General features: G+C 44.7%; 1 protein-coding gene across 3 annotated transcripts in view; it reads left to right on the top strand.

Moving 5' to 3' along the window:
* ME3 (malic enzyme 3) overlaps positions 1-22,071 on the top strand; it is a 200,470-nt gene that overhangs the window by 101,495 nt on the left and 76,904 nt on the right. The window lies entirely within an intron of this gene.

Genomic DNA, 22,071 nt, shown 5'->3' with positions numbered 1-22,071 from the left:
GGCCCTGCTTGTTGGGACTCCGGAAGCGCTTTCTGGTTGGGGCAGCGGCCCAATGAGGCATTTGTTTTTAAGCAGTTGCTCAGTGAAATGACCCCATGTGCAGAGAAATGAGCTGAGAGAGTATCTAGCAAGGGGATAGTGGAACTTCTTCACCTCGGAATAGTAAATGCCCGACATGTTGTTCAGAGTTGGCCTGAGAGGTATTTCAGATTGTTTTTCTCTCCTTATCTACCTCCAACTTCCTCCCTCCCTCTGTCCCTCCAAACCCTGCTTTCCTGGTCATCTCCAATGTGCCAACAGCTCTCCTGCCAATTCAGGCCCATGAATAATGGAGTGTTGGATGCCAGAGACTGAATTCTTTTGCTGATTCAAAGAACCAGTATTCCTTCATTTGGGTTTGACTCAGATTCCACTCAAATCGTCATTTTATTAGGCAAAAATTTGGCACTGCATTTTCTTTCAGAGCCAAAGAGTTTGGGGGCAGTTTTCTAAAGAGATCACCTGGTTTTTTTCACGGTGAGTTCAGCATATACATTTTCTAAAAATTAAAAAGGAAAAAATGGGAGGATTTTTAAGTCTTCAGTGCAAGGTAATTGTCAACACATAGTTCTAGCACTGATGATTAAAGAGCTCCTGGGTTTATTATATGTCATGGAACATTGTTTCGGTCTGTGTTAAAATACTTAAATTTACAACATACTGTGCACAGATGTGTAATTTACGTTTACATAGAATTTATAAATCTGTGTTTATAAATCATGTGCTATGTGGGGAACATGTAATCATGGATCCAGAACATCTTTTGTTAATTTGGAAAAACAGTCTTCCGGTTCTGAAGGCAGCATTTGGGATGAGCACTGCAGGCTGAGCCCACAGTTACCCTTGGCGGAAGGCAGCGTGTCACACCTCGTCTAGGGGAGGGTGTCCAGCTGTTGCAGCAGACTCGTCCTCATTACTCAGAGCAGCCACACTTCTGCCATTCTGAGGCATGGGCTAGGGGTGGTGTGTGGGGAGCGAGGCAGTGCACCAAGGCCCCGCAGCAGTTCTGGTCTTTGACCTGCCTCTTTCAACAGGAAAGAGACTCCTGTTCTCTTATTCTCATCCCTAAAACCAACACTGGCAGAGACCTTGGAAGCTGAGGGTACATATCTGAAGGATGCAGGACCCTATTTACCTCCCAGTTCCTACTCAGAGATGGTCCTTGCAGGTCCTTCCTCTTGCACAGTGCAGCTCAGCTCATGTCATTTCTCTCCTCTGAGGCTGTCAGCAGCCACCTGGGGCTTAAAGAAACAAGTCGAACACTTTGACAAAACTAAGCCTGGCACAGCCCAGATCGTCCTCAAAAATCCCATGTTCTGGCTCCCCCGATCTAGTCTCCTTGCCCAAGTATGCCTGGCATTCTCTGCATGCCTTTGCACATGTAGTCCCCTCTGCCTCAGACTCCTGCATTCTCTCCTTTCCTCATTCTCTACCCGTCAAAATGCAAGTTATCCTGCACACACTCCCCTTCCAAGAGTCTCTGTGGAGCCCTCCCTGGTCCACGCCGGCCTGAACTGATCACTCTGCTTTCAGCCTCCCACACAATCCATTACACATATTTCTATTCCATAGTTTTATTGTTGGTGCTTTATGTTTTAATTATTTGTGTATCAGCCTCCTCTACTGGAACACAAATTTCTGGAGGGGGCAGGAAATGCATCAGATCCGTTTCTCGAGTAATTGACCCTCAGATGGGAAGGTAGCATTGTGTACTGAGTGAGAAGAAAGAGCTAGGTGTTCTCAGTCAGCCCCGTGGTTTAGTTTCCTTGACCTTGGGCAAGTTTCTTAACCTCTCTCAGCCTTAATGTCCACATTTATCAAATGGAGGTAATAGCGCTACCTACCTCAAATAATCATTGTGAGGGTACAGTGTGATAGTGTGGTCAGGTACCTGGCATAAATGTTAGGGTCTGTTTCCTTCAGTAACTGCTGGGAGGAAGGAAGGACTGATAAATGCAGAGTTCTACTATATGCATTTTTAAATTTTTGCAAAAAAAAATTGAGTCGTTGAACATGTAATGAACAAACATGTGTAACTAAGGATGCGATTTGGCTCTTCCAGACTCACTGTTTCCTGAAGAGGTCCTTTAATCCTTAAGGCATGGCTCACTGCTGCCACTGGCTTGCAGCTGAGATCACATGGAAATACACGGCCATCCCACTCCCCTCTCCCACTCCCAGGCTGTGTGGGAGCCCTTCTCCACAGGCACTATGGACTAGATTGTGAATTCAGCTGTTGGCTTCAGATAAACTAGTATCAGGCTGGTGATGGTAGAGTTTGCCTCCAGGGTCCACTGCAGAATCCAGGAAACACGAATTTGAGTTAATGAGCAATTCTGGAGCAGTTACTAGGTGCTGAGCATCATGTTACACACTGTGAAGTTACCCCCAAAGAACAAAATACAGTTCTCGACCTCAAGCAATAATAATGTAAGTTGAATACAATAAAAGTTAAAAGGAAATAAGAGATTTAATAGGGACAAAGGATTACAGGAGCAAAAGGGAGAGGAATATTTCTTTTCCCAGAGGGCAGCAGGAATGCTTCACCTTGAAGGCTGAATAGGAATTCCATGGGTGGAGAAGGAGGGAGCGGCCATTCCAGGAAAGGGCTTGGTTTTATCGGCTTTGTAGACAGCCTGGCAGTCAGCTACCTTGGGTATCTCCCCACCTCCTCTGCCTGGCAAGGAGGGCAATGGGAGGGGACCTAAGCCTTTACATCCATTGGCTTATAATGGACCTTCCCAAAGTCCTGGAAGGTTAGTTTGTAAACAGTGTCATTCATTTCACAAATGAGGAAACTGGGGTGGCCAAAGGAAAGGAACTGGTCTGAGATCACATTTGGCAAGCAATTTATAAAGTGACAATTCTGACAGTGGGAATCAGGGGAAAGCCACACCAAGAAGATGACATTTGATCTGGGCCGTGAAAGATGAGTGCAAAGAATTGAGACAAAAAGTCTTTGTCTCTCTTAGATAGCCTCATCCACCAGAGGGCAGACAGCAGAAGCAAGAATTACAATCCTGCAGCCTGTGGAACAAAAATCACATTCACAGAAAGACAGACAAAATGAAAAGGCAGAGGACTTTGTACCAGATGAAGGAACAAGATAAAACCGCAGATAAACAACTAAATGAAGTGGAGATAGGCAGCCTTCCAGAAAAAGAATTCAGAATAACGATAGTGAAGATGATCCAGGGCCTCGGAAAAAGAATGGACGCAAAGATCGAGAAGATACAAGAAATGTTTAACAAAGACCTAGAAGAATTAAAGAACAAACAAAGAGATAAACAGTACAGTAACTGAAATGAAAAATACACTAGAAGGAATCAATAGCAGAATAACTGAGGCAGAAGAACGGATAAGTGACCCGGAAGACAGAATGGTGGTATTCACTGCTGTGGAACAGAATAAAGCAAAAAGAATGAAAAGAAATGAAGACAGCCTAAGAGACCTCTGAGATAATCTTAAATGCAACAACATTCACATTATAGGGGTCCCAGAAGGAGAAGAGAGAGAGGAAGGACCCGAGAAAATATTTGAAGAGATTATAGTCGAAAAATTCCCTAACATGGGAGAGGAAATAGCCACCCAAGTCCAGGAAGCACAGAGAGTCCCAGGCAGGATAAACCCAAAGAGAAACACGCCAAGACACATAGTAATCAAATTGACAAAAATTAAAGACAAAGAAAAATTATTGAAATCAACAAAGGAAAAACGACAAATAACATACAAGGGAACTCCCATAAGGTTAACAGCTGATTTCTCAGCAGAAACTTTACAAGCCAGAAGGGAGTGGCACAATATATTTAAAGTGATGAAAGGGAAGAACCTACAACCAAGACTACTCTACCCAGCAAGATTCTCATTCAGATTCAACGAGAAATCAAAAGCTTTACAGACAAGCAAAAACTAAGAGAATTCAGCACCACCAAACCAGCTCTACAACAAACGCTAAAGGAACTTCTCTAAGTGGGAAACACAAGAGAAGAAAAGGACCTACAAAAACAAACCCAGAAAAGAAAATGATAATAGGAACATACATATTGATAACTACCTTATACCTGAATGGATTAAATGCTCCAACCAAAAGACACAGGCTCTCTGAATGGATACAAAAACAAGACCCATATATATGCTGTCTACAAGAGACCCACTTCAGACCTACGGACACATACAGACTGAAAGCGAGGGGATGGAAGAAGATATTCCATGCAAATGGAAATCAAAAGAAAGCTGGAGTAGCAATACTCATATCAGATAAAATACACTTTAAAATAAAGAATGTTACAAGAGACAAGGAAGGACACTATGTAATGATCAAGGGATCAATCCAAGAAGAAGACATAACCATTATAAATATATATGCACCCAACATAGGAGCACCTCAATACATAAGGCAAATGCTAACAGCTATAAAAGAGGAAATCGACAGTAACACAATAATAGTGGGGGACTTTAACACCTCACTTACACCAATGGACAGATCATCCAGACAGAAAATTAATAAGGAAACACAAGCTTTAAATGACACAATAGACCAGATAGATTTAATTGATATTTATAGGACATTCCATCCAAAAACAGCAGACTACACTTTCTTGTCAAGTGCACACAGAACATTCTCCAGGACTGATCACATCTTGAGCCACAAATCAAGCCTTGGTAAATTTAAGAAAATTGAAATCATATCAAGTATCTTTTCCGACCACAATGCTATGAGATTAGAAACCAATTACAGGGAAAAAAACGTAAAAAACACAAACACATGGAGGTTAAACAATACGTTACTAAATAACCAAGAGGTCACTGAAGAAATCAAAGAGGAAATCAAAAACTACCTTGAGATAAATTACAATGAAAACATGACGATCCAAAACCTATGGGATGCAGCAAAAGCAGTTCTAAGAGGGAAGTTTATAGCAATACAAGCCTACCTCAAGAAACAAGAAAAAATCTCAAACAAACAATCTAACGTTACACCTAAAGGAACTAGAGAAAGAAGAACAAACAAACCCAAAGTTAGTAGAAGGAAAGAAACCATAAAGATCAGAGCAGAAATAAATGAAATAGAAACAAAGAAAACAATAGCAAAGATCAACAAAACTAAAAGCTGGTTCTTTGAGAAGATAAACAAAATTGATAAATCTTTAGCCAGACTCATCAAGAATAAGAGGAAGAAGACTCAATCAATAGAATTAGAAACGAAAAAAAGAGAAGTTACAACGGACACCACAGAAATACAAAGCATCATAAGAGACTACTATAAATAACTCTATGCCAATAAAATGGACAACCTGGAAGAAATGGACAAATTAGAAAGGTATAACCTTCCAGGACTGAGCCAGGAAGAAATAGAAAATATGAATAGACCAGTCACAAACACTGAAATTGAAACTGTGATTAAAAATCTTCCAACAAACAAAAGTCCAGGACCAGATGGCTTCACAGGTGAATTCTATCAAACATTTAGAGAAGAGCTAACACCCATCCTTCTCAAACTCTTCCAAAAAATTGCAGAGGAAGGAACACTCCCAAACGTATTCTATGAGGCCACCATCACCCGGATACCAAAACCAGACAAAGATACTACAAAAAAAGAAAATTACAGACCAGTATCACTGATGAATATAGATGCAAAAATCCTCAACAAAATACTAGCAAACAGAATCCAACAGCACATTAAAAGGATTATACACCATGATCAAGTGGGATTTATCCCAGGGACTCAAGGATTCTTCAATACATGCAAATCAATCAATGTGATACACCATATTAACAAATTGAAGAAGAAAAACCATATGATCATCTCAACAGAGGCAGGAAAAGCTTTTGACAAAATTCAACACCCATTTATGATAAAAACTCTCCAGAAAGTGGGCATAGAGGGAACCTACTTCAACATAATAAAGGCCATATACAACAAACCCACAGCAAACATCATTCTCAATGGTGAAAAACTGAAAGCATTTCTTCTAAGATCAGGAACAAGACAAGGATGTCCACTCTCACCACTGTTATTCAACATAGTTTTGGAAGTCCTAGCCATGGCAATCAGAGAAGAAAAAGAAATAAAAGAAATACAATTTGGAAAAGAAGAAGTAAAACTGTCACTGTTTGCAGGTGACATGATGACTGTACATAGAGAATCCTAAGATACCACCAGAGAACAACTAGAGCTAATCACTGAATCTGGTAAAGTTGCAGGATACAAAATTAATGCACTGAAATCTCTTGCATTCCTATACACTAACAATGAAAGATCAGAAAGAGAAATTAAGGAAACAGTCCCATTTGCCATTGCAACAACAAGAATAAAATACCTAGGAATAAACCTAAGGAGGTAAAAGACCTGTACTCAGAAAACTGTAAGACACTGAAGAAATAAATCAAAGATGACACAAACAGATGGAGAGATACACCATGTTCTTGGATTGGAAGAATCAATATTGTGAAAATGACTATACTACCCAAAGCAATCTATAGATTCAATGCAATCCCTATCAAATTGCCAGTGGCATTTTTTACGGAACTAGAACAAAAAATCTTAAAATTTGTATGGAGACACAGAAGACCCCGAATAGCCAAAGGAGTCTTGAGGGAAAAAATGGAGCTGGAGGAATCAGACTCCCTGACTTCAGACTATACTACAAAGCTACAGTAATCAAGACAATATGGTACTGGCACAAAAACAGAAATATAGATCGATGGAATAGGATGGAAAGCCCAGAGATAAACCCACGCACCTGTGGTCAACTAATCTATGACAAAGGAGGCAAGGATATACAATGGAGAAAAGACAGTCTCTTCAAGAAGTGGTGCTGGGAAAACTGGACAGCTACATGTAAAAGAATGAAATTAGAACACTCCCTAACACCATACAGAAAGATAAACTCAAAATGGATTAGAGACCTAAATGTAAGACCAGACACTATAAAACTCTTAGAGGGAAACATAAGAAGAACGCTCTTTGACATAAATCACAGCAAGACCTTTCTGATCCACCTCCTAGAGTAATGGAAATAAAAACAAAAATCAACAAGTGGGACCTAACGAAACTTAAAAGCTTTTGCACAGCAAAGGAAACTACAAACAAGACAAAAAGAGAACCCTCAGAATGGGAGAAAATATTTGCAAACGAATCAACGGACAAAGGATTAATCTCCAAAATATATAAACAGTTCATACAGCTCAATATTAAAAAAACAACCCAATCAAAAAATGGGCTGAAGACCTAAATAGACAGACATTTCTCCAAAAAAGACATAAAGATGGCCAAGAAGCACGTGAAAAGCTGCTCAACATCACTAATTATTAGAGAAATGCAAATCAAAATTGCAATGAGCTATCACCTCACACCAGTTAGAATGGGCATCATCAGAAAATCTACAAACAACAAATGCTGGAGAGGGTGTGGAGAAAAGGGAACCCTCTTGCACTGTTGGTGGGAATGTAAATTGATACAACCACTATGGAGAACAGTATGGAGATTCCTTAAAAAACTGAAAATAGAATTACCATATGACCCAGCAATCCCACTACTGGGTATATACCCAGAGAAAACCATAATTCAAAAAGACACATGCACCCCAATGTTCATTGCAGCACTATTTACAATAGCCAGGTCAGGGAAGCAACCTAAATGCCCATTGGCAGATGAATGGATAAAGAAGATGTGGTACATATATACAATGGAATGTTACTCAGCCATAAAAAGGAATGAAATTGGGTCATTTGTAGAGACATGGATTGAGCTAGAGACTGTCATGAAGAGTGAAGTAAGTCAGAAAAAGAAAAATAAATATCGTATATTAATGCATGTGGAACCCAGAAATATGGTACAGATGAACTGGTTTGCAGGGCAGAAAGAGAGACACAGGTGTAGAGAACAAACATATGGACACCAAGGGGGGACAGTGGTGGGGGGCAGGGGGATGAATTGGGAGATTGGGATTGACATATATACACTAATATGCATAAAATAGATAACTAATAAGAACCTGCTGTATAAAGAAATAAATAAAATAAAATTTAAAAAAAAGTCTTTGTCTACAGTGACCCAAGCACACCCACCTCCTCCTTGCTAGAATGCAAGGCCTCTGGGACCTCATGGAGGGTGGAACAGCAGACTAGAGGGGCTGGGTAGGAGAACTGAACAGTGGTTCTGACCAATACTTAGTCTCCTCCCCACCACCCAAGGCGGTTGGATTAATGGGGAGCTGTTTCACACTCCCATCCTAGACTCACTGGTGGTTCTCCAGTGGGTCAGCCATGGAGAGGGTCTTGACAGCAGAGTGGAGGTCCATGTGGGTGGAAACAGGGCCCTGCCAACCACCTGATCCCAGAGAGCCAGGTCGACCCTGAGTGGGTGTAGAGAGGGTGCTGCAGAAGCTGGACACGTAGCATGGAAAACAGATGTGTGATGGTCCCGGCAGGAGACCTGCAGTTGTACTAGAATCAGGAGAAAAGCATCATCATAATAACTGCTCGCTAAAGGCCAGGTGCTATCCTAAAATCTTTATACAGATTACCCATTTAATTATCACCCCCTAAGAGATAGGTACTATTATCATCGTATTTGTAGATGGGAAAACTGAGGCACAAAGAAAACTTGCCCAGAGTCACACAGCTCATAACCAGCAAAGCCAGGACCTAAACCCACGCAGTCTGAACCAGAGTGTGGACAGATAACCTCCACACCATGCTGCTTGCTAGAGTTTGGGGCTGTGCACATTTGGTGGGTACTCGGGATGGGGCGCCCTTGCAGCTCCTGGAATTTAATTGCCCGGGGGTCTGAGGTGAGGGTTGCTATACACTGTTTCCAGAGCCTCTCCTGGGAGGGAATGAACCCCACGATCAGGACCACTGGGTGGGGCTGAGGCAGGCACCGGCAGACTGAACCGTCCTCTTGGATTCGTCCCTCACGCTCTTGGTACAGACTTCACTTCTTCAGATGATTACCCAGTTATCTGACACGTGACATTCTGAGCTGTTGCTCCAGGTGTGCACTTGGCTGCTTTCCTGGTGTTGACGGCATACCTGCCTTGCTGCTTAGGGAAGGGAGAGTTTGGGCTCCACCGCAGCCCTGAGCTTCATCTGAGGCCTGGCTGGGAATGGCTTTGTGCATTAAGATCCGAAGGGAGGGCAGCCCCAGGGCCAAGAGGGAGAGAGCCAGGTCCTTCTCAGTTTCTGAAATGATAAACATCCCTGCCAGGTTCTTGGGAACAATGGAGTCCTCTGTGAAAGGGCCTGGCCCCCAACCTAAGCTAATTAGATCTAGCGGAGGCTAAAATTGACCCTTCGACACCCCTGGGGCTCTGCATCACCTCACAACGCTGAGGGAGATGCCAGAGTACGTCAAGGACACCTGAATACCCCTGGGCAGATGAGACACAGCAGAAGGTTCTGGGCTCTGTGGAGCCCTCCTCTGCCCCTTCCCGCGTCTCCCCTGACACACCCCCTGCGTGTGCCTCCATGGGCCATGGGTCCTGGCTAGCCTAGCTTGAAGGAATGCACCCAAGGTCATTAGTGTATGACTCAGAAGAGGTGGAAGCCAGAGGAGAGGCCAGGCGAGAGGAATACAGTTCAACCACGGAGCAGGTGTGGAGAGGAAGCCAGTATGGTGTGGTTTGCTGTCCAGTGTAAGCAAATGTTCTCCCTTCAGGAGGCCACCTCCCATGGACCAGACTGGTCCTCACCCTGCGCGGCCTCTCGAGCTCCAAGCGCTCTGCACACACATACCTGTACGCCTAACACTTCCCGGCCCCCATGTGGGGTCCCAGCTGTGTGGGTGATGAGGGCTGGGTTGCAGGTACTGGAAGGAGCACGACCTTTGAAGCCAGGCAGACTTGACCTTGAATCCCAGTTCAAAAAGATGATTTCTGTTTGAACTGCCACACGTAAAGGGCGCTTGTCCGTGCTCGGCAGCTGTGATCTGCCCGACCCATCTCCGCTAGGATCTGTCGTCTGACACAGTCACACCACCCAAGAGTCTCAACTGCAGGCCTCGAAATGCCAACCACTCTGTTGTTTGATTCAGACCTGCGTGATCTGTACTTGTGCTTAACTGGCACATCCACCAGCAAGTACTTGTGCAGAATTACGGGGCCATGATGAGTTAGAAAGGTGAGGGTAGGAAGTGGGACTTGGTTTCCCCAGTCAAGGCTCTGTGGCAGATACCTGAGGACAAATTCGCATTTGGACAAAGCCAGCAGCCCCTGGCCCTGCGCCAGGCTCTTGTCTCTCTTATCTGCAGGTAGATGGGCTTCTGTACACAGGCCAGTAACAGGTACACAGGATATTAACAGCTACTGTTTATTGAATTTTACCAGGCTCCTCGAGAGCCCAGGTAAGGTTCTTTGTGTACTTGATCTCTGAGCCCTACCGCACCCCTGCAAGGTGCTTGTTACTTTACCCAGATGAAAACTAAGTTGTCTAAGACATCGCAGCGGACCCAGAGCCAGTTCCCTGTATTTTCCCTGTGTTTATCGTCCAGCTTCTTGTGGCCCTGGTAAACATGACGCCTCACTGACAAACACTTGCATTCTTGAGGGACACACGTGAGGGGCACACACACACACCCGGAGGGCAGGATACCATGGTGGTCAGAGCACCGGAGCTGGAGTCTAGAAAGAGGGGGTCAGCTCCCCCGGTAACAACCGTGTGGCCTTGAAGCCTGGCTGCTCCCAGCCCTTGAGCCTAGATCACAGGCACCGTGCACCTCGTGGGGATGTTGTGCAGGTCCGATGAGCTAAATGTGTGTGAAGGTGCTTTATCAGTTGTAAAGGTCCTCAAAAGCTTGAAGGGGGTTTACTTTTTCATCTCTTCCTCTCCCTCCCCAACCCTCATAAAAGGATGTGATTAAAGCTCACACTCACCCCCTTGGGGTTTCCTGCCTGCCACTGTCAATGTCTGGCGAGCCCTTGCCTCATTTTTTACACTGGGACCCTTTTATCTTCAACCACCTCTACTATCTACACACACACACACACACACACACACACACACACACACACACACACACACACCCCTCTCTGCCTCTTAAATGCCTACTGAAGCCATTTTCTAGCCACATACAAGATTGATGTTGCCAACACCTTGACCAAAGCCACTCTGGAAAACAAAGACAACTTTATCTCAGCAAAAGTCAGAAGACCGCTGACACCCAGGACACCGTCTTTGATCACATTGCAATCTGGACTCCAGCCCATCTGTCAGTTCATCAGGAACACACACACACACACACACACACACACACACACTCCCAGCATAACTGGGAGGCAGGCAGAAAGCAAGGATTAGCCTCAGCAGACCAGCGGTCTCCTCCCCGTCCTCAGGGCACCCAAGTGCTGATTCCTTTGCTAGAGCCCGCTCCATGTCCAGTTACGCCCAGGTTCCTCTGCCAGACTCTTCCAGCTGTGATGCTGGAAAGGCTCCCTGGAGCAGAGCAAGCACAGGGCTGCAGCTGGGTCTGCTTCACTTCCTGTCTTCACTTCCACATCTGGCCCTTTTAGTCCCCCAGCCTTGGTGTTCTGAGCAGAGCACGGGGTTAGGAGTCAGGACCCCTGGGTTCTAGCCCTTGCTACCCTCTTTCTGGCCATGACTCCTTAGGCAAGTCACGTAGCTCCTTAGGCTAAAGCAAAGGTGGTGGCGTTGGGTTGTATGGCTTCTGTGATCTCTTCCAGCTCTAACCATGTAGGATCTAGTAACTCAAACTCTATAACCTAGTTACAAGTGGGATCTTCAAGTGAGCCATGGTCACATTATGGAGCTGAGCTGAAGTTTCTCCACCTGTAAGATTAAGAGGTCAAGTTAGAGCAGTAGTTCTCAGTGGCAGCTGTGACTAAAGGCATCTGCAGTGGTTTAAATCAGAATCCCAGAGGTGGGGCCCCGGCAGCTTTAGTCTTCAGGAGCTCCCCAGGGATGCTCTTGGGCAACTGCTGAGCAGGGTGATCTCCGAAGTTCCTTCCAGCTTGGATCTTCTCTGACTTGTCAGGAGTCGGTAACCTGCAGCCCATATCTTCCAGGCCTCCCCAGGCTGGCAGTGTACTGACGGTTAGGGTCATGATAATGTAACAGAAACTTTGTCTCCAGCTCAGCCCTCGGCAACCAAACTGTTGAACCTCACTGCCAAGTTCCCGCATGTCTCATTTACGCGGGTAGTGGGGGGGGGGGTAGTCTCCTATGTGTTTCCACCCTCCCCCAATTTCCTCCTGAAGCCTCTATCACTGCACAGAAGTCACCCGTCTCCCAAGCTGCAATTCATCCTATGTCAGTAGTTCATTAGACAGGAAAAAGCATCAGACCAAAGGTGACTGATCATTTGGAGGAAGGCGTGATTCAGGGTAGCCTGGCTCAAAAGAGGAAATGGGCCAATTGGAGTCCTTTCCAGGAATTTGAACTGACAAACGGGAAAAGGTATATGGAGAGAATTTTCCAGTTAGGAAGGGAAATTAGGACAAAAAGGTTGCTATGGTTTAGATTTTAGAGTTGGGTCTTGATAGGCCAAAGGCAAATGCCAGCTATGATGGAGCAGAAAAGAAAAGAATAGGGAGTAAAGGATCAGATCTGTGGAGAGAGAATAGGGCAGATGGGAAAGAAAGAGGGAAAAGTAGGCAGAGCGAGTGACGGTCCCCAGAACTGCCTCAGTTCATGATCATGTTCCACTCCAGTTCCTGTTCACAAATTTACAATGAACTCTGTTTCTCCAGAGGGAACTTAAGTGAGCCTCTGCTTTAGGTCACTGGAAGAGCCAGGCTGAAAAAGAGCTGTGAGATTAGATGGTTCTGATTAGTGCCCCAATCCCCTTGTTAACTGGGTGGATGGAGCTAACAGATTAAAGTAGGGTGTCTCAAACTTTAGGGCGCACTAAAATAACCTGGAGGGCTTGTGAAAACAGACTCAGAGAGTTGACTGAGCCACCAAGTTCCAGGCGCTACTAGTGCCTGCTGGTGCAGGGACCACACTTTGAAAACCACTGAATTAAAGGCTGGTGAAAAGTCATTCACGCACTGTGGCTGTAAATTTGCCTCTAAGGTTCCTGGCATTTAAGGCAGATAAATGCAAAAGGAGGTGAAAACACATGGCTTTCAGTTTCTGACAAGAAAAAGCTTGCCAGGCTTATCTGCAGAAGTGTCATCTTGCCGAGAGTTCTGACTCACATGTGGGCATCTTCCCAGACAGACCAGCTGGGCAGGCCAGGGTCTGTCATGGATTGATTGGTGCCAGTGATCGGGAATTGATGCTGGAATGGATCTGAGGAAGGTGGCATGGGAGTCCTTCCAGAGCGTGAGGTTGTTCAGCTGTCATTTGACATGAATGTCATGTGGTGTAAGTTAAATTGTATCTGGATCCCACATCGCAGAAACACTTTGAGACCGAGAGATGGAGGAGAGAAGGACCTGTTTTTTTTTTTTTTTTTCTAATTTTTATTTTTTTTTTAGTAAAGACTTTATTTTTTTAGGAGCAGTTTTAGGTTCACAGCAAAATTGAAGGGAAGGTACAGAGACTTCTCATAGACCCCCTGCTCCCACACATGCACAGCCCCCCCATAAACAACATCCCTCACCAGAGTGCTACATCTGTCACAACTGATGAACCTACAGTGACACATCTTTATCACCCAGAGTCCATAGTTTACGTGAGGCTTCATTCTTGGTGCTGTACATTCTATGGGTTTGGACAAATGTATAATATGGTATCATACAGAGTATATTCACTGCCCTAAAAACCCTGTGTTCTGCCTATTCATCTCTCCCTCCCCTACTCCACTCCTGGAAACCACTGAGGGTCGTTTATTTTTGTGTCTGAATTACATGGGTTTCAATCACTGAGGGAAGTGGCGTCTTTTTTAGAGGAAGTTTAAAGATTTACAGACGAAAAAGTGAGTTTGTACTTCATTGCATGTGACCTGCCTTTAGCATTCAGGAGCAGCTTGCTGTGTGGGGAGGATAGAGAACCCTCACCCGCAACCGGCACCCATGAGTCTGGGCGTAGGGGGCTCAGAGTGAAGGTAGAAAAGGTTGAGCGGCCTCACACAGATGCAAAGATTTTATTTTTCTGTTCAAGCTGGAAGCAGATGAGCTTTATTAACTAGAACAGGATGTTCTGAGTTTGACTTCCTTTAGCCGAAGGCAGATTTCCCTGGCAATTTAAACAAACTGATTTTTGTTTCTTTTTTATCTGACTCTGTACTTTTCCTCCTTTGTCTCTGGCAATCCCAACCATGGTGATCAAAAGAATAGGTGTGGGAGAATTTCCTTACTGAGAAGGAAATCCGTACATACAGTCAGGAGTTGAGTAGACCTTTCCGTAAATAACCTTGATCTCTCATTAACCTGTAAAATGCACGAAAGCTTGTGTTTGCTCACAGAAACAGACTCAGGGACTGGGACTTAGGAAGGAGAGGTTTTGTGTGAATGGGATGAGAAGGAACAGATCAGGAAGCGTGTGTCTGGGGTGCAGAGGAAACTGAGGCACCGAGATTTAAATAACCTGAAAACAGTTACGTATCTAGCACACAGTCAAGCTGCGATTCGAACCCAGGCTCCAAAGCACACACCCTTGGCTACTGCCCATCATCATGCCCTTCTGAGCCTCTTCTCCCTGGTGATGGAGCTTCCCCAGGACAGAGGACTCACCACCACCGTGTGCACAGCATGTGTGAGGAGATCACTCCATCAAGTGGGTGGGGAAGGTAAGGCCAATGTGAGGCCAAGTGAGGACTTTGGATTCGCTCATCAGGGCTCACAGTACACTTCTGAGAGGGGGGCTACACTGAAAGCATTTTCCAAGGAGGATAGTTCTCGGAGGACTAAAGAGGAGCGTCCGCAGAGCACTGCTGTGTTAGCTGAAGGACAATGAGACAAGAGCCTGACAGAGTCTGAGGTGCCGAAATGAAGGGTGAAAATGCAGGACATTGAGAAAGAGAAGCCTGCGGGATGTAAAGACTAGTGGGATGTGAAGGTGAAAGAGAGAAGAAGAAACATCAGATGTGAACTGCATTGCAGTGCAGTGACAGGCATGGAAAGTTGAGCTTGGGCTCCAGAACTGGAACAGTGAGCTGGATCAGAACAACAGCTGCCACTGCCTTCTGTTGAGGGGTCAGGACCACGATAGTCACGTGACCTTTATTCTTTGAGTCTCACAACAGCCCTGAGAAATCAGAATATGTTACTGTCCCCCTGTCACAGAGGAGAGGTTCAGAGGTGATGGGACACTTGCCTGGAGCCAAAGGGCTAGTAAGTGGCAGGATTCAAACCCGAGTCTATTCTGTTCCAGGGCCTCTCCCTCCTTCCACATTGGAACTCCCTCTAGTCCTGCATTGCTCAGCATTTCTGAGTCACGTGTCCCACACATATGTCCTCCTCAAAATGACAGCTACGGGACTTCCCTGGCGGTGCAGTGGCTAAGAATCCACCTACCAATGCAGGGGACACGGGTTCGAGCCCTGGTCCAGGAAGATCCCACATGCAGCAGAGCAACTAAGCCCGTGTGCCACAACTACTGAGCCCGCGAGCCACAACTACTGAGCTCGCGAGCCACAACTACTGAGCCCACGTGCCACAACTACTGAAGCCCGCGGGCCTAGAGCCCGCGCTCCGCAACAAGAGAAGCCACCACAGTGAGAAGCCCACACACCACAATGAAGAGTAGCCCCTGCTCGCCGCAACTAGAGAAAGCCCGCGCTCAGCAACAAAGACCCAACGCAGCCAAAAATAAATAAGTAAATTTATAAAAGAAAAAAAATGACAGCTAAGCAAACACGTTCCTTAGACTGAATGAAATTAGCCACAGGGATCTGCAGGAGCCCGCGTGCATCAGTCTCGGCTGGAGTCCCCTGCGGGGAGACGGGGGCCGTGGGGCCGTGTCAAGGTGCCCGCTTAGAGAGCCACGGGAAGAGAGCCAGGGTTTGCACCTTGGCAGGATCTTCACACCTGCACAGGCAGAGCCCTTCAAACACATAGCAAGGACACACCAAGCACTTCCTGCTCCCATGATACGTCCTTGAGTTGGTATCAGGTTATTCGATGGCTCCACATTTAAGCGCACCCGCTGCACAGCCAACACAGATGCTACCTGTGTGCCCCCGGCAGCTCCCTCCCCACAGCTCCCAGACAGCTCCCCGCTCCACGTTCCAAGACAGGCTGAGACGTTTGCCTCCTAAGAGGACTTTGAGAAGAGTCACATCTCTCCAGGAAGTCTTAGGTGAGGCCTTGTCTGTAAAGAAATGGAATAGATTCCCTCTTAAGAGACCCTTGAACTAAGCATTTCTGTCGGTTTGCCTCTCTTTGCATCCTACAGTGACAGGATCATGGAGCTCAAACCGAGGCCAAGAGAGGACATGACACCTTCCCCACCGGGGGTACAAATCAGTGGAAACAGTAGGACTAGAACTAAGGTCTCCTGACTCTTTATTCCCTTACTGCTGTGCAGAGAGATAGGTAGGTGTTCCCCCGCCATTTGAATCAAGCTTAATTCGTAATTATTATTTACATTTATATAACACTTTGAAGTTTGAAGGTGAATTCAAATACAATCCTGCCAACTGCTCTGTGAAACACAGGGCAGCCCCTTTCACATGACGAAATGGGGGATCCAGAGGTTGACTCCCTCGGGCTCTCTACAAATAGTGAGAGAGAGACCTGCACCTAGAGTTGGCAGCTTCCTATTTGTCATTCAGGACCCTTTCCACTACTGGACTGACTATAAGCTTCCGACTGGCAGGAACCATATTTGTTTAGCTCACCGTTGGATACCCAGCACCCAACACAGAGCCTGGATACACTCCTTGTTAGATGGAAGGAAGGGTGGATGGAAGGATCAATGGATAGAAGAATAGGATCGATGGAGAGAAGAAACTTAGAGTCTTATTTTCCTGATGACTCCTAATAGATCTTTGAGGAGTGAACTTCTATTATTAATGGCTCCTTAAAAACAAAGAGCTTTAACTCTGTAATTTTGTTTAAAATTCATTATGTCCTAATTTTTTTAATGTTAATGTAAATTACATTTGGTTCCTTTAAGAATCTTCAGCAGGAAGACTTGCCCAGGACTTGGGACATAGTAGGCATTCGATAACCGTTTCTGGAATTTAACTGAATTTAAAAGCGAGGCTGGAGAGGTAAAAGTAATTGCAAAGAGTCTGTATGTTACTGGTATGATTAAAGAACAGACTATCTATTACTTGCAAAATAACTTTATTTCCAAATCCAGGCCTATCAATTGGGAAGAAACCAACAGCGAGAATGGAGTGAGATCATGAGCTGCATTTCCAGAATCTTTGGTTCCAAAGGATTAATAACGATGTCCAGTCCTCACCACAAATAGGTGCAATAGATTGCCCTTGCCTGCCGGTGCAGGATGGACCCTGCGTGAGCCAGCGGTGCTTCTTGTGTGCAGCCAAGTGGAGGGACGTGGATGTGAGGTTGTCATGGTAACTTTTTCACTGATTGGAAGAATAGATGAAGCTGGAGTGAACCTCCTTGGCTCATATGGGGGTGGGAGTGGGGTAACCAGTAGTAAGGAGCAGAGAAACTTCTCTCTCTCTCTCTCTGTCTAGACAAAGACGGTGCAGGAAATTTGAATTCAAGTAATAGTAGAGCAAAATCAGGTAAAGTGCTGGCTAGAATTAGGGTAGATAGGTAATGAAATGATTTTGATGATCAAACCAGAAACGGGGGTGTTTGAGAGTAAACCTCTACCCAAGCCAGTGGTTTGAAACTTTCATAAGAGTCCACTTTAAAAAATTACAGACTCTAGCTCCCTTTCCCAAGATTCTGTTTCATTGTGTCAGGAGTAGGGCACAAGAATCTCTATTTTAAAACTACCCAAACTTGAGGCTTCCCTGGTGGCGCAGTGGTTGAGAGTCCGCCTGCCGATGCAGGGGACACGAGTTCGTGCCCCGGTCCGGGAAGATCCCACATGCCGCGGAGCAGCTGGGCCCATGAGCCATGGCCGCTGAGCCTGTGCGTCTGGAGCCTGTGCTCTGCAACGGGAGAGGCCGCAGCAGTGAGAGGCCCACGTACCGCAAAAAAAAAAAAACTACCCAAACTCATTATCCTACGGGAAATTTATGGACTGTATTGGTAGCACATGGATCATAATTTCATAAACTCTCCTCTGGGTAAGCAGAGCATCAGAAATCAAACTCAAGCCTGAGCTGACATCTCATCTGATGGGAGAACTTAGGGGAAAATAAAAGCTGTTTTCTACTTAGTCCTAGTTTTAAAACAAAACAAAAACCAGAGTTTAATTATTCCATGATTGACAACAGTTGAGTTTCTGAAATAAGGTACTTTAGTTTATACATTATACTTTCTTTTAAACTTACATTCTACCAAATGCTTCCCTCATTGACAGAAACCAGCAGATGTTCGCTTTGCCTCATGGCCTTTCCCCGTCTTACCCAATGACAAATTCCCACGTACCCTTTAAAATCATCCCAAATGTCTTCATCTCTTGCCACCTCCTTAGTCTCTGTACCCACACTCTTGCTTGCAGAATATTTTGATCCTTCTTCTGTGTCTGTCCACAGTGGCCTCTGCTAATACTCTACTAGTGAACTTACTACATTGTTATCCAGTAGTTGTTTACAGATCTGCTCCGTCACTCTCTCCTCTATCTGACGGAGCTTATCAGACAGTGTGTCTCATTCATCTTTGTAACTTTGCCCTTTCCCTTTCTTTAACTCCTAGTATGGCAGTTCCCATATACTAGAATGAATGAATGAATGAATATGTGTTCTATAAGGGCAGAGATCTTTGTTTTGTTAACTGACGTGAATATTCCAAATGCCTAGAACAGGTCTTGTCACAAAGAGGGGTCTAATAAGTAATTGTTGAAATAATTCATGAATGAGTGCTTAGCTTTCACAGCCAGTAGAAAAGAAAGACTGGACCTGCTGTGTTTCTCAGCATAACAGTAAAAATTTTTCATAGTGGCACAGTCTCATGAACAGGTCATGATTGAGCTCCCCATTTGATATTTCTGGCATCTAATAGTTTGGGGTTTAGCTATATAGACCCAAGGTATTCTAATAGAGAAACAGAAGTAATATTGCAAGCATATAGCTCATACCTACATAATCGGATCAAGTCAACTTTTTTCAGCCTTCCTCATCACATTCTGCTACTAATGGTAAAAGCCTCGGATACCAATGATTCTCTAGGAGACTTTACATGGAGTAATAGTAAAAATAGCTTCTATTTATTGAGCACTTACTAAACGTGCCAGGCATTGTACTAACTGCTTTCCATATATTATCTCTTTTCATCGTTTTCAGGCAACTTGATTAGAAATGTTTTATTGTCCCTATTTAACAGATGAAGAAACTGAGGCTCAGATGTAATTTGCCAAGGTCACTCAGCTACTAACCAGAAGACATGAGATTTGAGCCTAAGTCTGTCTGAGCTTCTGCTCTTGAGCTTCACGGTAACTCTGGTGTTTTGAATTCAGTGGGTCCCGTTGGAACACACGTCGTTTCCCAGTCATTTCAGAGCAAATACTTTCTTGGCTTTCACCTTCCTGATCTTGAGTTTTCTGAGACTTCTTCCTTTAAAGAGATTTATAGTTTGGAGGCTAAACTCAGTCAAAATGACAAATTACATCAAATGCCCCACACCCACCTCACCCCAGCTTAATTCTACCTGATGAGTAGCCCTTTCATACATTTGGTTCCAGGCACTTAGCTGTCTCTTGCATTGGCTTCCAGTGATCAGGGTCCCTGAGGTTTGCACATATGTTTTCCCAGTGAACTTTTGTCCTCTCTGAAAACTGCATTCTGTTCTCTTTTATTAAATTCCAGCTTTCATGACTAATATACGGTGATAGCTCCAGAGATGTTTATACGATAAATTAAAGTGGGCAGAATCTTCCGCTTACAAATTGCTTCAAGATAGGGCTCAGATGTCTACCCATAGAATTGTCTCATAAATGCTAGCATAAAATTGATCCGAGCTTTTACAACTTCAGCTTTTGCCCTTGGCTTAGGGGCCTATTGTTTCAGTGGGTCTCGACAGGGTCCTGCGCTCCTAGCCTGTTTCTCAAGCTGAGGCTACAGAGATTTATGACTCAGTTGGAAAAAGTATGTGGGACTACTTCTCAAACCTGCTTCAGAAAAACAGGATGTTTCTCTCTCCCGATCTTGCACATACCTGTAAACAAACGACTCGTTGGCAGGGCCTCTGAGTCAGAGGTATAGCATTTTCAGTCTCTCAGGTTTGACGATTATTTGCTTGGATAAATCAGAAGTTCATGTTAGAACAGAGCCACGTTCCAAAAACTTATTGCCCAGAGACCCAGATTAACTAGAGACCTTCTAGATGGCAGGAAGGTGTGTGTTTGTTTTATAAAGTGGAGGCATGTGTGGGTCTGTGCCATGTTCACAGCCATAAAAGAAAGTGAAGAGTGTTAAGTGTGGCTTCTCAGGGAAAACGGGGCCTGAAGCCTCTGTGATTATTATTGTTGGAGGAGTAAATATTTCAGTAGAAAAAGAAACTCCTTTGTACCATCTCTGCCTGAGTTTTCTTGGCATGTCTTAATATTTTCAGGTAGCAGCTGAAACCACACTAACCTTCCTTGTTCTAATTGGAAGCATCTGTGAGTTGCAAAATTAGAATTTTCAGATTCTTAAGTGATTTGCTATTTGGACAGGGGTGTCAGTTTCGGCGGAAATTTTCATCTATGCAGCCTTTTTTTTTTTCCTCCCAATTATAAATTGTTCAGTCAGCTAATGATGTGATGTTAACCAGGGCAGTCTTCATCAGCTTTCCACGTACGGACGCTTTCTTAAAAATGAAAACCACACTGTCTTCTACAGTGGTTTGTACACCTTATCAGGCTCCTTCTTATTCGAGGAGAACAGAGGGAAAAATTCCCCCAACCCTTGGAATTCGACTGGAACAATTTTCTCCTGCCAAAAGGCATCTCATAATCAAAAACACTAGAGCAACAAGTGATATTTGCAAATTCCAGGAAGAAAAAAAATAGTTGAAACAATTAGAAACCTATTCCAGGTTTTCTCTATGTTCGTAGGAACCTGTCTTCTGAAGGACTTTAGTGTTTTACAGGTTATCTCCCGAAACTTCAACAAGAGAGACATGAAGGTTCGGTGGCTTCTTACAGGCTTGCCTGTACTTACCACTTACACTACTTCCTGTCTCAGCGCTGCTACCTCATGGAGCCTCAGTTCTCCCGGGTGTAAATGAGAATTTCCTAGCTTCCTAGACTCGTGGTGATGAGTAAATGGTGTAGCATTTGTAACATGCTCCTAGTGGGAGCTGTCTTACTCCATTCTGGCTGCTATAACAAAATACCACAGACTGGGTGGCTTATAAACAACAGAAATTTATTTCTCCAGTTCTGGAAGCTGGAAGTCCGAGATCAGGGCAGTGGCATGGTGGGATGAGGGCTCAGTTTTGGTGGCAGACTTGTCCTCGTACCCTCACATGGCAGAAGGGGTTAGGGAATTCTCCAGGGCCTCTTTTATAAGGGCAGTAATCCCATTCATGAGGGCTCCACCCAAATGCCCCTCCCAAAGACTCCACCTCCTAATACCATCACATTGGACATTAGGACTTCAACATAAGAATTTTGGAGGGACACATTCAGACCATAGCAGGAGCTAAACAAATGCTGGCTTCTTCTCTTTCTTTCTTTCCTACATTTTACTTGTCGCAACTGAGGTAAAAATGACATGACTTACTTGAGGCCAAAGATCAGGCCCTCATGGAGCCAAGACAAGCCTGAAATTTACAGGTCTAGAAACTTCAAGGCTCCACCCTCTGTCTGGGTTCAACACCAGCTCTACAGAATTTGGCAGAGGGTACGTTGTAGACTGTTCCAAAAAGTCATAGAGAGCAAAAGACTGTGGGTGCTACAAGCCACTTCACAGATACTGTATGTGGCGAGTAGGATTAAAATTAATGACTACACAGGGGAAGGGTTCAAAATGATGCCACCAAAAAGATGACCCTGTCTTTCCATACTAGGCTCCCCATAAATGTTTGCAGTATTAAATTTAATAGGCTGGACCTG

This window comes from Delphinapterus leucas, chromosome 7, assembly GCF_059928025.1.
Source record: "Delphinapterus leucas isolate spDelLeu-1000000601 "Yukka" chromosome 7, BTC_Dleu_Yukka2, whole genome shotgun sequence".
In the NCBI taxonomy this organism is placed as follows: domain Eukaryota; kingdom Metazoa; phylum Chordata; class Mammalia; order Artiodactyla; family Monodontidae; genus Delphinapterus; species Delphinapterus leucas.
The sequence above is the reverse complement of the archived record's forward strand: the minus strand, read 5'-3'. Positions and strand labels throughout refer to the sequence as shown.